This window comes from Panthera tigris, chromosome C1 (assembly GCF_018350195.1).
Source record: "Panthera tigris isolate Pti1 chromosome C1, P.tigris_Pti1_mat1.1, whole genome shotgun sequence".
Classification (NCBI taxonomy): Eukaryota; Metazoa; Chordata; class Mammalia; order Carnivora; family Felidae; genus Panthera; species Panthera tigris.
Window position 1 is genome coordinate 149,253,660 of NC_056667.1, and position 17,487 is coordinate 149,271,146.

At 35.7% G+C, this 17,487-nt stretch overlaps 1 protein-coding gene across 1 annotated transcript in view; it reads left to right on the top strand.

The window, feature by feature from the left end:
- Nucleotides 1-5,907: 5,907 nt before the first annotated feature.
- Nucleotides 5,908-17,487, top strand: part of TANK (TRAF family member associated NFKB activator) — a 94,089-nt gene continuing 82,509 nt past the window's right edge. Inside the window, exon 1 of the mRNA XM_007078457.3 lies at nucleotides 5,908-6,109. The gene's annotated coding sequence lies outside the window, so the exon portion shown is untranslated. The remainder of the gene's footprint in view (nucleotides 6,110-17,487) is intronic.

Consider the following 17,487-nt stretch of genomic DNA (forward strand, 5'->3'; position numbering starts at 1 on the left):
ATACATCTGTTTCTGCAAAAATATTAGCACAAAATAGACCACAAACAGGTCATGTTGGAAATATAAGAACTGCAGTCATAATATTTTGCACATGGTATTCAGAGTTCCAAACTTTGAGAGACAGAGAAAGAGAATACGTGTCTCAGGGAGTTGTTGTAAAGATCAGTACCTAGGACAGTGCTTGCCAAGTAGCAAATTCTCCAAAAGGCTATTTGTGTGTGTGTGTGTGTGGTTATTGCTGTTATTCATGACTTCTTTTTTACTATATGAGTATTATGTCAAGATTTCAATTATGAGTAACAGAAAATCCAACTCAAACTACCTTAAACAATAAAAAAAAAAACTTTGGGGATTACATAATAACAAAGCCAGGAACTTCAAAGTTGATTGATTCAGAGACTCAGAGATACCATTAAAGATTCATTTTTGTCTATCGCTCTTTCTGGACACCCAGTGGTGGCTTATCCTAAGGCTGAAGCTTTTTGTACAGTTAGGCTGGCTGTCAGACATAACAAGCTTTGTGCATCCTTGTTTACTCTCAGTGAGAAAGTGACCTCTGTATTCCAAACAAGAGTACTGGGATTCACCAAGATCATTGCTTACCCATGTATCAGGAATGGAATTAGCTTCCCAAACAGTACATAGGCTATAAGGGGGAATAAGAAAAGTCAATATGGATGCTGCATAGATGAACCAAAATATCTTGCTAAATAATTTAATTTCCTCTGTCAGGTGTTCCTGCAGTCCTTGTACATATTCACATTATGATTTTTACAGAGACAGTAAATAAAAATATGACAAGGAATAAAGAACATAACAAAAAACCTTTTATATAGTCTTACCATGTGCTCAGTGTTTTAAATGTTTTGCATATACTCACCAATTTGATCCTCAAAAGTACCATAAGATTTAGACAAGAAGCTATTCAAGAATGGAATCAGGATCTGGAATATAGGCAATATGGCTCAGGTATCTATGCGCTTAATGCTTCTGCTACAATGCCTCTTAACAAAGAGGTGATTTTCAATTCCTCTGATGTGTTAAACAAAAAGCTCGGTTCTGTGGTACCCTCTCCCCAGAGGTGATCAGCATAGAGCAACTGGTGAATGAAGGACTAATGAATAAATGAATGGCATGGAAAAGCAGTGCTTCTAGGATTTTTTCCCCATCCAAACAATATTTTAAAACTTGAAACCCAATGACAAGAGGCAAAACACAACACCAATAGGGTAATTAGAAAAAGTTCTCTAATCACATCCCACTCAGCTTTCAAACCTTTACAGCATCCTCAAATTATAAAGTCAGAGATGATCAAGTACTTTGGAACTAGGTTGTCTAATGCCAGTGGAAATCTGTCAACACCATCAATCAGCTGCTTGATATTGACAAAATCAACCTCTTGGAGTCTGTTTCTCCTTCTTTGAAGTGAAGGGATTCAACCAGGTTATATGAAAAACAACATGCACACACACACACACACACACACACACACACATGCACACATACACAATTACTCTTACACTTCCAGCACTACTTCAATCTTTCCTCCTCAAACAATAGCTTGTGATTTTACTTAGAACCGTGTTTATTGACTCTTTCATCATGGCTCTGGCATCTCTCCAAATATGAACAAATTCAAAGGCAACTGGTAAACCAAAGAACAAATAACACACAAAGAGTCTTGAAATCTTTCTGTGAGCTTCAGCTAGTTAAGCCTTCCAGTGTCCCCCCCCCACCCCCGGAATCAAGCTAAACAGTTTCCAAAGGGCAGATGTCTTTGAAAGTTTGACTAATTTTATTAAAGCCATAAAAAAACCCAGAGTTTATGGATTATCCTTTTTGTCTCTCCCTCTTTTCTCTTCTCTCTAATTTCTATCTCATTGTCATTGCGTCTTAGAGGTTACAGATTGGTTAACATGGGTTTTTTTAAATCTCCTCATTTGTAGAAAATTACAAGTATGAACTATTAATCCTTCTAATATTAGAAACTATATCAGGACTAAATTACCGTACTGTATGTGTTTGCATAGAAAATTATTGACGACCTTAATGACTTTAAGCATCTCGCAGGAATTTCAATTTCATGAATTCATAAATCCAAAAGAAATATGTTTCCAGTAATGCAAATTTGTTTTCTACCATTTATAAATTCTGGATCTCTGTGAAGGAGCCAAGTAATTTTTATTTTCTTTGTTCCAATATCTAAACCATTTTTCAGGGTTTCTCAGTTTAGAAAGAAAATGCCTGTGAGACTCATTCTTTTGATCGGTGGTTCTCATTAACCTTGGACAGGAGAAATCCCAGTATATAGATCAAAATAAAAAGGCTATTTGGCAATAAACTAAATGTATCACTACCTTGGCCACTAAAAGAGAAAGTAGGATGCATAACATCAGACGCAGACATTTCTATAGTGAGGTGTATTTATTCCTTGCTGAAATTTTGTTAACTTATAAGATTTTTAATGGAAAGTTAGATAGTTCACGTTGTACCCTGAAGAAAGTACCATGGGTTTTGCTTTTGTGTGTGACTTACTAAATTATACGTAACAGATTAGAAAGGAAAAAATTGAAGGATAATTAAATCTTCACAATCAAAAGGTGCACTGTCATTTTCCTTAACTAATGACATTGAATCTGCTCCCAGTCTGCCCTATTTTCCTAAATTGATATTTTAGAAAAGGCATGAAGTCTAATTCACTCTTCTACTCTCAGCAAAAACCCCCTTCTGCATCACCCTCCTTTTCCTTTCCCATCTTCTTGTTGTCTCTGATTACACCATTCTTACATGCCCATCCTAAAGCCAAACTAGTGCATATCGCAGGGATTGGAGGTGATATACTCTCTGTTCATTAACTTCTTGTCAGTCTGGCAGCTTTCAAAATTAGGCATAAGAAGAAATAAAAATTGGTAGGGAAAACATCTGAACTTCTTTTCACCTCCTCTAAAATTCCATAGTATCAGTGAATGAGAAGATCTGTATTAAATAATGTGCCCTATAATGGACATCAGCCTGCCAGCAAGTGGAGGCTAGAAAATTCTACTGGTTCTACAAATACCATGCCTGGAACAAAGATCCACCCTGAAGTTTCCCATGTGATCCATCATCTGAACCAAGTTGCTCAATCAGATACCTATCCCATGCAGCCCAGCTGTTTAACTAGCTTCTTGGCCAGAGTTGCAGGTACTTGGCGTCCCCTCATAGAGGAGAGAACCTATCCCTGAATCCCAGTCAGCAGTGAAGGGCACTGGCCTTCCTGCCCTCCACTTTTCCCAGGGAAGACTCTTGCTTTCCTAGAATTCTTCTTAGGAAGACCTTTAACCCAGATCTGCCCTGAGAACCCTGCCACCCCAAGGTGGCATTATTTGTTCATTATATGTTCACTATTTGATTAGAAACTCCTTGGCCACTCTCCTCTGCCTGAATGGGAACCTGACTTTTGCCTCTCGTTCTCTAATTTGGGCTTGGAGCAGCCTCCCATCTCCTCCTGCCCCGGTCATCGTACCCTAACCTTTGCCATATTGGCTTGGTGCCATTTTGCTCCTTCCTCCCCTGCAGTAATCTCCACATTTCTATCAGCCTGGTCACGGGGTTTATGGCTCTGAGAGGAAAAAAGGAGGGGGAGGGAATAGGAAAAGGAACTGCTAAAGACAACAGAGTTAAGAACTTACATCTGCCTCACATGTTCTGCCTAGAGCCAGAACCAGTTGGTGGCACAGGTTTTAAATACCATGCACTCAAAAAGATTTTCAAAAATCTCTAACTACAGCTTCTCTGTCTTGCCTCAAGACCCTCTTGCAGCCAGTGCCCCTCCAGGTTGAGGCCAAGTACTCAGGACTAGCCAGCTCTGCAGGCGCTTGGACATCAGCCAAGCTCACATGCCAAAGTAAATAGAAAATGGAAAGGGCACAGAATAGAGAGATCAAAAGGGCATTTCCCAGTTAAGACATCAGCACCACTTTTTTTTTAAGGTGTATTTTTAAAATTCTGCTCATGGGAAAATATAAATTTTTGAGAAGAAAATTCTCCTTCCACTGTTTTATTTTGTGGTACTTACAGTATTAGATTATTTTTCCGTTGTATGCAAGAGAGTTTAATGTTTGATATCAGTAAGATAATTTGTAAAACACAAAGTGCTGAAAGAAATTAATATTTCACTGCATGTTAGATGAGTAAACGGAATGGTTTTCATTACAAGCTAACTCATCATTTTAGACATTTTAAAAAGTATTTCCTTTTCAGGGGCACCTGGATGGCTCAGTCAGTTAAGTGTCCAACTTCAGCTCAGGTCCTGTCTCCCAGTTGGTGGGTTTGAGCACTGGGTCGGAGCCATCAGGCTCTGTGCTGACAGCTCGGAGCCTGTAGCCTGTTTCAGATTCTGTGCTTCCCTCTCTCTCTGCCCCTCCCCCACTCACACTCTCTGTATCTCTCTCTCTCAAAAATAAATAAACATTTTTAAAAATTTTTAAGTATTTCCTTTTCATAGAATAATGTCATCATGGGTAGAAATATCTCAGACTTATTTAACATCTAATTTAAGAGAAGGTAATGTTTTAAAGTAGAAAAGAAACTAGGGGCGCCTGGGTGGCTCAATCAGTTAAACATCCGACTTTGGTTCAGGTCATAATCTCACAGTTTGTGAGTTCGAGCCCCACTTGGGACTTCACGTTGACAGTGCAGAGCCTGCGTGGGATTCTCTCTCTCTCTTTCTCTCTCCTCTCTCTCCTCATAGGAATCTCTCTCTCCCTCTCTCTCTGCCCCTCGCGCACTCGCACCTTGTCTCTCAAAAAGTAAATAAAATAAAATAATTAAAAAAATAAAAGTCTTTAAAAAAAAGAGAGAGAAGAAAAGAAACTAGACTGACAATCAGAAGTTCTAAATTCTAGTCATTCTTCTGACCGTGGAACTTCTGGTAAAGTCTCAAATTCCTCATCTGCAAAATGCAGAAATTGCACAGAGACTCTCCACCTTTTGTTGTTGTTGTGATTACGGTCATTTTCCTGCTCAATAACTTGCTGTGCTGAGAGCATAGTACAGTAAAAAAAAAAAAAAAAAAAAAAGTGCACTTGGATTCAAAGCCTCAGATGCCTCTAACTTTCTTTGTGACTTTGAGGATTTACCCTCTCCTGTTTCCTCATCTGTAATAAAAAGGAAATGGAACATATGGTGTCTCAGGACATTTCCAGCTCTAAAATTTTATAACAAAGAAAAATGTCTGTGGTGCCTATGCTGCCTTCCATTTGCATGTAAAACTCGATGTTTTGCTCCAAGTGGCCTGAGAAGAATACATGCATTTGTGGAGCATTTCCCCAGTGTGCTAGAACATGCACTCATCCATATGAACAGGGCACCTCAGCTCCCAAGGAGAAAGCTGTCTTAAGAGCCTTTTTTGCTTCACCTTTTTCATTAGTCCCTGAGATGATGCTCTGGCATCCAGCATAAACTTTATTATTACCAGGCTTCATCCATGTGACCTCTGAAGGCCTTGAAGCAAAGACAACCACCTTCAAGTCTAGTCATTACCTGCTGTTTATAAATATGCCGCTTAGGTTGAAAAATGCCTTCTTAAAAGCCAAAAAAAAAAAAAAAAGCGCCATTTATCAAATGAACTTTAAAATTCTCTTGCATGAAAATGTGTTTCATACAAAAATATTTTTGTGTTTACAATTTCCGGATTTTTGTTAAAATGCCCTAACTATTCAAGAAAAAGTATCTTTGATTCAGAAGGAAGTCAGGGCTATAGTCATGGGTGGTTTACAGAACATTTTCTGGTAGTCTTTACTTCATTTCAATATCTTGCCACGATTGGCTGTTGAGAGCTACAAATAAGGAAGTCTTCAATTTAGGGGATTTCTCAGTGGAAGTTCCCAGTTCAACACAAGGGAGAGCTCAGGACAGTTTGGGCGGCATTGCTAGAGTCTGCAGATAAAGTTTCCAGACTCTGTAACTGCCTACGTCTTTCAAGAGCACTACTCTGTGAAGGAAGACTTCTAACTTGGAAAAGAGATAAGCCAAACTTGGGTTGTTCCTACCAATTCTCAACTAGCAAGGTGGACTGGATGTCTTAGACTGAAGCGTTGCAGATTTGTTCCGCTCTTGCTTCTGCAAAGTGAGTAATTTATGACATGATTCGATAATGCCTTGTATTCATTGTCATAACTGGAAATTTGGCCTTTAAAAAATAGGGCCCCAAGCCGAGACCAAAGAACATTTTTGAAAATACTGTGCTCTTTTTACATTCCTCTCAACTTTTAAGAGCAAATGTATGTCTCTACTTGAAATAATTTTTTTTAAGTTTATATCTGGAATATAGACCTTCTCCAATGAGTGGTTTTTATAACATAATGTAAGACTTGAAAGATATGTATTTGGCATATGTTAAGGTATAATTAGCTTACTAGATTTAAAAGTAAAATAATACTGTATATATTTGTACTTCTGGGGAGCTAAATTCTTAAAGATCACTTCTGGCCTGATCCAGTGTGTCCATTCAAAAATTAACTCAAGTTTAGTATTTTTTCATCTCCTAAGAAACATATGCTAATGAATATTTTTTTACAGTAAAATATTAACCTTATAGACAACTTTGCATTTCCTATCTTAAAACATTTAAGAGTTCACCATTACGGTAATCCAGGGTTATTTGATTACCAATTGGCTGTTATATTCGTTATCAAAAATGAATATTTAAGGATTGTGTACTATTTCTTTAAGTTTTTTCTTAAGGATAGTCCTAGGAAAAGTTGATAGTTTGGACAGATTAAACATCAGAAATCATTATTAGCATCAATAGCTGCCATTTATTGAATGTCTGCTAGAGAAAAAGTTACAGGATCTTCCAGCTAGTAAGTGGCAGACCCAGGGCTCAAACCTGAGCCCTGAGGTTCAGGGCTGAACCTGACTGAGGTTCCTGCAAGCAGCTAGTAGGGCCCTACGGCCAACATCCAGTTATTTCCTTAAACACTTGTGACAGCGAAAGACATGGCCAAGTGGAAATTTTTAAATACATTCGTTAAATTCTGCCAAGAAAAGACAGTTCTAGCTGGAATTTCATGGAACTTAGGCACTAATTGAAGGAAAAGATCATCCTTACAGTACAGAACCTTCTTGTCTGCACACATTATTTTTCTTTCCGTATATTAAGGCCTTGGGAAACATATAGGTTCTTTGTTTATTATCAAATGTATTCCAATATATTTTATCTTTTTTGTGTGTAGAGTTAGGGACCGTATTGGAGAGGGATGTTCTTTCTGCTGTATTTTCTAACTAATTACTGCTATTATTTAGGAGAGTTCTTTATTTCGTATTTTTATCTTGTATCCAGCTATTATATTGTTTTTCTATTTGTTCTAAATTAGTTAGGTAATTCATAGGTGATGCCTGTTTAGGAAAAATATAATTTTTTCTCCTCTTTTTTTTTTTTTTACTTCTCTCCAAAACTTCTAGAACTGTGTTTAATAACAGAGGAGATAACAGCTAACCATGTCTTGTTCTGATCTCAGTGGGAATTTCCCTAGTGGTTAACATTAAGAATGACGATGGCTGTTGGTTTGAGATAAATATATTTATCATGAAAACCAAGTAACTACCAAATCTACTTCTCATTCTATTTTAGTAAAGGTGTATCAGTACTTCATGTTAAACAAATTCAACGTAATTTTGGTATTATTATAGACAACTCTATGGTTTGTCTACTTTAAAGTATATAGTGCTCTGCTATTACACAATACAGTAATTGCATTATTTAAAATTTCTATGTTATCAGGGCACCTGGGTGGTGCAGTCAGTCAAGCTTCTGATTCTTGATTTCAGCTCAGGTTGTGATCTCATGGTTCGTGAGTTCAAGCCCCACATCAGGCTCTGTGCTGACAGTGTGAATCCCTGCTTGAGATTCTCTCTCTCTCTCTCCCTCTCTCCCTGCCCCTCCCCTGCTTGCACTCTGTCTCTCAAAATGAATAAATAAACTTAAAAAAATATGTTATAAAAAATCATGCCTCCATCATAAAAGTAGATTTATAATATAAAGCATATTTAGTTATTGCTTTAGTTAAAATAATAAATTAGTTGATCAAAATGAACCAAACCAAACCTACACATTTTCTCATTTTCTCTTTATCCACATGCTTAGATGCCTCTCCTCTATTATTTTGGCTTCACAATTTAGTTCGCAGCTCAAATTAACAGAAAAGAATGAAAACAATGTAGCATAGCCAAGGAACCCTATCCAGGCAGAGTAACCAGATACTCAAACAAAGCAGCTGTTCCTACAGCTTTGTGCAAAAAAGCTTTCTCCTTATTATGACTGTGCTAGTTGTAAGCCACAACTCTGTTATAACCAACAGTGGTGTGCAAAGTATGTGTCCAAATTAATTAATTTTATGACTGCTTTGGATTCTGTGTCTCCCTCTCTCTCTGTTTCTCCCCCACTCATGCTCTGTCTCTGTTTCTCAAAATAAATAAATGTTAAAAAAATCAAATTAATTTTATGCCAATTTATATTAAGAAAATGTATGCCAAAAGAGAATTATCTGGGGGTGCCTGGGTGGCTCAGTTGGTTAAGTGTCTGCTTTGGCTTAGGTCATGATCTCGTGGTTCATGGGCTCGAGCCCCACATAGGGCTCTATGTTAACAGCTCAGAGCTTGGAGACTGCTTTGAATTCTGTGTCTCCCTCTCTCTGCCCTTCCCCAACTCGTGCTCTGTTTCTCTCTCTTAAAAAGTAAGCATAAAAAAATTTTTTTAATAGAATTAAAAAAAAAGAAATATCTGTAATTTACTGAGAACTTTTGCTTTCATTTTCACAAGTGAAATGAATCTGTATTTTTATTTTCTGATAAAAATACCAAAGTTTTCTATGTTCTAAAAAGGTTTAATGAGAGTTTTCTGTTCCTTGAAATATTTAAAGAGCAAATCTTCACACTGTTTATCTTTGGCACCCACTTTTGGATGTAGTTCTTTAAAAGCTTTCTGATATTTTCTATTGTTATTGATATTGTTGGATTTTATGCTGTTTTTTTCACGCAGTTTAGGTTGCTTATAAATGATCCTTGTCATCAAATTTTTCAAAGGTATTACCATACACAGTATTCTCGTACTTTTTTATAATCTCCATAATCATGTAGATAACCCTTTTTCATTACCAATTTTGTTTATTTATGATTTCAAAGGTTTTTTTTTTAATGTTTATTTAAGAGAGAGAATACATGGGCATGAGCGGGAGAGGGACAGAGAGGGAGACAGAGGATCCAAAGCAGGCTCCGAGCTGACAGCAGAGAGCCTGATGCATGGCTCAAACTCCTAAACTGTGAGATCATTACTTAAGCCGAAGTCAGATGCTTAAATGACTGAGCCACCCAGGCCCCTCGTTATTTTAAGTTTTCAAAATAAGTTTGCAGTTTTGTTTCCTCTTTGATCCAAGAATTATTTAGGACAACGAAGTCTTTTTTCAGTTAATAGATTTTGTTTGTTTAGAACAGTTTTCGATTTAGAGAAATGTTGAGCAAACACAGCAGTTTCCATACACTGCCCCATCACCTGGTGTCCCCTATTATTAACATCTTACATTAGTATGGTACATTAAGGAACCAGTAGTCTTACATTTTTCTTAACTCAATGCATAGTTTATTCAGATTTTCTTATTTTCTCCCTTTTTAAAAAATTGAGGTAAAAGCCACATAACATAAAATTAAATTTTTTACAAAGTGAAAAATTCAGTGGCATTGACTACATTCACAAAGTTGTGCAACCAATCACTTCTATCCAGTGTTAAAACATTTTTATTACCCCAAAAGAAAACTCTGTTGTCCATTAAGCAGTGCTCTGCTTTTCTTGCTCCTCTCAACCTCTGGCAACCCATGTTCTGTCTCTATGGATGGACCTGTTCTGGATATTTCGTGTGAGTGAAATCATGTAACATGTGACTTTTTCTGACTGGCTTCTTTCATTTAACATGTTTTCAAGATTCATCCATGCTGTAGCATGTGTCAGTACTTCATTCCTTTTATGGCCAAGTAATATTCTATCATATGTATATACCTCAATTTGTTTATCCATTCGTGTATTGTTGAGTAGGATAGTAGGGCTACTTTCACTTTATGGCTATTGTAAATAGTGCTGCTATGACCATGCATTTACATGTATATGTTTGAGTACCTGTTTTCAATTCTTCCTGGGTATATACCAAGCAGTGAAATTGTGCGGTCATATGGTAACTCTCTTTAACTTTTTAAGGAGCAACCAAACTCACTTATTAGCTCTAGTAGCTTTCTTGTGGATTCCTCAGGATATTTTCTGTATATAAAATAATGCCATCTGTAAATATAAATATTTTTACTCTTTCTAATTTACGTGCCTTTTATTTCTTTTTCTCGTTTAATCCCTCTAGCTGAAACTTTCAGGACAATGTTGAATAGTAGTGGTGAAAGAAAACATCCTTGTCTTTTCCTGATCTCAGGGGGAAAACTTCTGGTCTTTCATCATTGAGTATGATGTTAGCTATGGGTTTTCATAAATTCTCTTTTTTGTGTTGTAGAAGTTCCCTTCTATTCCTAGTTTTCTAAGTGTTTTTTTTTTATTCATGAAAGGATGTTAGTTTTGTTAAATGCCTTTTCTGCATCAGTAGAGAGCATCATGTGGGTGTTTTTCCTTTATTCGATAATGTAGTGTATTTCATTGATTTTTTTTTCTTTAACCGTCTTTGCATTCCAGGGAAAAATCACATTTTGTCATGATGCATAATCTATTTAATATGCTATTAAATTCAGTTTACTAGCATTTTGTGGAATCTTAAATCTTTATTCATAAATCATGTTGGTTTTTAGTTTTCTCTTTTTCTGGTGTTTTTGTCTGACTTTGATATCACAGTAATGCTGGCTTCATAAAATGAGTTGGGAAGCATTCCCTCCTCTTATATTTTTTTAAAGCATTTAAGAAAGATAGATGCTAATTCTTTTTAAAGTGTTTGATAGACTTCTCCAGTGAAGCCATCTGGTTCTGGACTTTTTTTTTGTTGGGAGGTTTTTGATTACTGATTGAATCTCTTTGTTATAGGTCTGTTCAGGTTTTCTGTTTCTTGTAGATTTAGTTTTCATTGTTTGTGTGTTTCTAGGAATTTCTACATTTCAGCTAGATCATCTTGTTTGTTAACAGGTAGTTGTTTATAGTATTGTCTTATAATCCTTGTTATTTCTATTTGGTTGGTAACAACGTCTCCACTTCCATATCTGATTTTAGTTACTTATTATTCTCTGAAAAAGTTTTGTCAATTTTGCGGTCTTTTCAAAGAACTGACTTAGCTTTCATTGATTCTTTTGTTTTTCTATTCTCTATTTCATTTATCTCTGCTCTAATCTTTATTCTTTCTTCCCTTCTGCTAGCTTTGGGTTCAGTTTGCTTCTTTTTCTAGTTCCTTGAAGTGTGAAGTTAGGTTATTGATTACAGATCTGTCTTCTCTTCTATTGTAGATGTTTACTACTATTAATTTCTCTCTGAGCACTGCTTTCACTCATTCCATAAGTTTTGGTATAGTACAATTTTGTTTTCATTAATCTCTAAGTAAATCTCATTTCCTTTGTGATTTCCTCTTTTGATTGGTTGTTTAAGAATGTGCTGCTTACTTTGCATATATTTGAATTTTCCAGTTTTCCTTCTGTTAATTGGCATCTAGCTTCATTTCGTTCTGGTTAGAAAAGATACTTTGTATGGCTTAATCTTTTTAAATATATTGAGGCTTTTGTGTGTGTGTGTGGCCTACCATTTGATTTATCCTGAAGAAGTTTCCATCGAGAATAATGTGTCTTTTGCTGTTGTTGGGTGGAGTGATCTATATATGTCTGTTAAGTCTAGTTGATTAATACTATTATTCAAGTTCTCTCTTTTTTCATCTTCTGTTTTCTACCCATCATTAAAAGTGGTAAAATAAAAAAAAGCGGTAAGTAGTAAAGTCTCCAACTGTTATTGTAGTACTGTCTGTTTCTCCCTTCAATTCTACCAATATTTGCTTCATACATTTGGGGGATCTATTGTTTGGTGTGTATATGTGCATAATTGCTGTATCTTTTTGATTAATGGCCCTTTTGTCAGTGTATAATGTCCTTCTTTGTCTCTTGTAACAGTTTTTGATTTGAAAGCCATTTTGTCTGATGTTAATATAACCACCCCCATCTTTCTTTTGGTTACTGTTTGCATGGAAAATCTTTTTTCCATCATTTTACTTTCAACTTATGTCTTTGGATCTAAAGTAAGTCTCTGGTAGGAACCATATCATTTGATCATGTTACATTATCCATTCTGCTAAGTTTTGCCTTTGGATTGGTTAATTCATTCATATGTAAAGAAATCACTGATAAGGAAGAACTTATTTCTGCCATTTTGCTATTTGATTTCTGTATGCTTTATACCATTTTTCTGTTCCTCACTTCTTACGTTAATGTCTTCTTTTGTGTTTAATCGGTTCTTGGCTTTGTACCACCTTATTCCTTCTCATTTTATTTTATGTATTTTTTTCAATGTTGTCTTAGTGCTTACCATAAGGATTACAATTAGCAACTTAATTTGTAACTATCCAATTTGAATTAATACCAACTTAACTTCAATAATATACAAAAGCTTTACTCCTATACAGCTTAGCTTCTCTCTTATGTTGTTGTAATAACAGATTTTTATCTTTATACACTATGTACACATTAATATAGATTTATGATTTTTAAAAGCATTCGTCTTTTTTAAATCATGTAGGAAATAAAAAGAGGAGTTATAATCATGCTGGCTTTCATATTCACCATTGTAATTGCCTCTGTCAAAGTTTATTTTTTGTAATGCTTTGAATTATTGTCTAGTAGCCTTTTATCTGAGCCTTCAAGACTCCCTTTATCTACTAGCACTGAACTCCTTCAGCTTTTGATTATCTCAGAACATCTTAAATTTTCCTTCATTTTTGAAGAATAGTTTTTCTAGATAGAGAATTCTTGGTTGACATCTATTTTTTTTTTAGCACTTTAAATATGTCATCCCACTGCCTTCTGAATTCCATGATTTCAAAGTGAAATTGGCTGTTAATCTTACTGAGGCTCCCTTGTGCATAATGAGTCACTTCTGTCTTACTATTTTCAAGATTCTTTCATCTGTGGCTCTCAATGGTTTGCTTATAATATGCTTTGGTATAGATCTCTTTGAGTTTATCCTTCTGGAGTTCACTGAGTATAACATTCAGAGTTTGACAAGAGAGAAAGGGAGGCGAACCATTAGGAGGCTAGTATGATACATTAGAATTGATGGTGTCTTGAACAAAGAGTGGCAATAGAGACAGAAAATGGCTATGAAGACAGTGTTTAACAATGAGGACAGAAAGTATATGCATGCAAGAAATGTTGCAGAGGAGTACTCATATGAGTTACCTTATTGGGGGACTGATTAAATGTCAGGAAGTAAGAGTTTTATATCTTTGTTATATGGGCAATGTTTGCTTTTCATTCTTCCTCTCTTAATGTGAAAAAATAACCATAAAAATTTGAATTCTACTTATAGCTACTTACCTTCACATTAAAAAAGAACCTAAAACAATATATGTTCAATTATTATTGTTAAAAGGACATCCTATTTATTATTTCTTATTCCTACATGTAGAAGATAAGAAAATTAGTAAATTAGAACATTTTACTTCCTGCCACTTCTCTTCCACCCACTTGAGTTTTTGTTTCTATAAACAAGAATTTTAGAATACATTCTTATTAAGCTATTTATTTATACTTGCACCTTATGTCTTCAAAGTTACTTTTAATAGCCTCATTATATTTGCTACAGATTTTTACTCAATCCAATAATTATTTCCAATATTTAGAAATATTTCTTTTATCTCAGAATTTTACCTTTCCTTCTTTTGAAAAGTTTGATTCCCTTCTTGACCAACACAAGTGTATCTTCAACTATTTCAGGAAATGGGTGGTATATTTGTGAGCCTTGAAGTATCAAAGAATATCTTTGTTTTCATTTCCTATGTGAATGACAACTTGGGTGGGTATAGACTTTGAAAGTTAAACCTTTCCCATGCAATTATAGATGTTATTCTGTTCAGCTTCTGAAGCTTAATGTTGAAGATAGTCTATTTTTTTCTATTTTTCTTTCTTTGCAAGTAATTTATTTTTTTTCTTCCTGTATTCTTGGTGAATTTTTGCCATACTTTAGATATAAGAAAACTTCCCTCACCTCTCAAGCCTGAACTCAAGCCTCTCCAGTGTGTTTTCAAAGTACCCTATACTTAACCCGTATTGTAATATTGTAATACCACATTGTGGAGCAATTGCCTGCTTCTTCTATGTGTGTTACCCACAACAGACAGGAAGTTCTTTTAAAGTAGGACTGTGTCTTAGTCATCTTTGTAGCCCCAACTTTTAGCACATAGCGAGCACTCACAAAATATTTGCTGAATAAATAAATAAATTGATAGATCATTTAATATCAAAATTTTATCAGGATATGTCCAAGTGTTTGGTCTCGTTCCATTAATTATGTTTCAAAACTTAGAGTCCTTTTCATCTCCAATTGCTTTGGATACATCTTCTGATGTATCTATAGTTGGTATTTCTGTTCCATTTACTCTGATCTTTTCTCCAGGAAGAAGGTAGAGAACTATCTTTCCACTATTCCATCTCATGGTTTTCTTCTGTTTGACCTTTCCATTGACATTTGAGAGAGTTTTTCAAGCTTTTACTCTAATCATTGATTAATATTCTGTAGTATTGATTCCATCCTTGATTATGTTCAAATAATATCTGAATTTTGCCATTGCATGTTTCTATAACCTTAACTTATCCAACTTTGTTGTTATTTCTCCCTGCCTCTTAGCTAGGTCCTTCCTTTTCTTCATCTAATATCCTGTTTAATATGACATCTCTTTTTTCATAGAAAATGCAAAGCAGATTTTTTCCATTTACTTATGCTTCTGGTAAACCATTTTCCAAAGTGTTCATTTTCTTTGCATTTTGAGAACTCTATTTTCTTCCTTTATACAGCATAATCTTTCAAAATGGATGCTTTGTCTTGTATTTTCTCATTCCCAGCATTCTATAGCCCTTACTAACCAGATGTATGGATTTTCCTTGGTTCTTCTCATTATCTGCTCGATTTCTATTAGTTCCTCAGCACAGATATAGAGCTGAGAGACAAGTAGACATGCACAGGTCACAGCTACACTTTTGCCTGAAGCTGACATTTATCAATTTTGTCACTATAGGTATTTACCTGAGCCAAAATCCCTTACCCTTATTGCCTAGTTATTTCACTATGAAGAGGAGAATTCCTGGTTAATCAGCAGCAATCACTGGTCTTTTCCTTGATAGGAACCATAGATTAAAAATCGAAGTCTCGGGGCGCCTGGGTGGCTCAGTCGGTTAAGCGTCCGACTTCAGCTCAGGTCATGATCTCACGGTCCGTGAGTTCGAGCCCCGCGTCGGGCTCTGGGCTGATGGCTCAGAGCCTGGAGCCTGCTTCCGATTCTGTGTCTCCTTCTCTCTCTGCCCCTCACCCGTTCATGCTCTGTCTCTCTCTGTCTCAAAAATAAATAAACGTTAAAAAAAAATTAAAAAAAAAATCGAAGTCTCAGAAAGAGCCCAACACACAGCTCTGTCTGCTCATCCCTTTTCATTATTGGCTTCACATACCCTTAAATATGGAACATTTGTCCACTCTCATTGGGATCATGTTGGTATACTCCAAACCACAGCTCCAAAATGGACAACAGAGAGAAGTATTATTGGGTGATATTTGGGCAAAGAATTGTCAAATACTATGTGCAGGTCCCACATAGTAGTGGGGTTATTGCTTAATTGATTAGTAAGTGCCATGAGGCAGATAGTTTTATTACTATTCTTCAGGCCAATTATAACCATTACTATTCTTTATCTTCAAGCAACAAAGGTTATGTCCATTTCAATCCCATGGGTCTTGCAAATGATTGGAAATCCTGTCACATTTTGTTACTAGGATGCTTGTCAACAGGGTTACAGTTTCTCTTTTGACATCTTTTTCTGACTTAGAAAAAGGCACCCCTTTGGGGTATACTCAAGCCCAAGGGGGCAAGGTTTGACAAGTGACCACCTCTGTCAGCTGGGTGCTCTGTACAGGGGAGAGCCTGCTCAGCCATCCATACATGCTGGATCTGGCCACCAGTTCTTCCTTTCAAAACTATTATGAGTTTTCATATTTCTCTAATTTTTCTTTAGTAATTTAATTTAGAGTCTAAGGCACAAACAGCTAGTCCAGATGTCATCCTAAATCAGAAGTCAACCAGATTCTATTAATAGTGATATTTCACATCAAAGATTTGGCTGAGATCATTGATGCATACCTGGCATTCCAAGTTGTAGTAGGTGTTTATACTGGCAGCTTTCCTTTTCCCTAGATTTATATTCAGAACTCTCAATAAAATATTAAGCAGTGTGAAAATAAAACCTAAAATATATTCAATGAGTATGCAGTTCTCATTTTCTTTTTTTTTAATTTTATTTACTTATTTTTGAGAGAGAGAGAGAGAGAGAGAGCAGGAGAGGGGCAGAGAGAGAGGGAGACAGAGGGCAGAGAGTGGGACTCAAACTCATGAACCATGACATCATGACCTGAGCTGATATCAAGAGTCAGGTCCTTACCCTGCTGAGCCACCCAGGTGCCCCCCTTTTTTTCAGTTCTCATTTTCATCCCACTCCACCTCAAAGTCCTGCTTGCTAACCTAAGGTATATAAACATAATATGAATAAAGGAAAATTGTAGGGAAATTATGTCAACCTTTTAAAGGATTAATCCTCAAATAAATGTCTCAACTCAAGTCTTAACTTCAGTAAAACATACTGTATGTCAATTCTAAAAAATTAATCATCATTATAGAAAAAGGAAAATGTTTGAAACTGTTTTAGCATGAAATTCCTCTATCTATCCCAGCATGCATGCATGTTTCACACACTGGAGAAATATGTAGCCATTTCTCTTTATGACTACAATATCATGGAATTGAAAAGAGAGGAAAAAGTATATTTAAGAAATGTGTATGTTTAATTTTTTCTTCCTTATTCAAATTTTTAGCATCTCCACGTTCAAAATGCTTATGCATTCTAGGTGTATTATTACATTCCACCATTTCAATTAGAAGTCACCAAGCAGCTCTTTCAATTTACTAAAAAGTTGGATGAGTTGGACTTCATTAAAATTAAAAATTTCTGCTCTGCAAAAGATAATGTGAAGAGAATAAAAACACAAGCCACAGACTAGGAGAAAATGTTTGCAAGAGATACAGCTGATAAAGGACTGTTAGACAAAATACACAAAGAACTCTTTAAGTTCAACAACAAGAAAACTAAAAACCCAAATTTTATTTTATTTTATTTTACTTTTATTTTTTCAATATATGAAATTTATTGTCAAATTGGTTTCCATACAACACCCAGTGCTCATCCCAAAAGGTGCCCTCCTCAATACCCATCACCCACGCTCCCCTCCCTCCC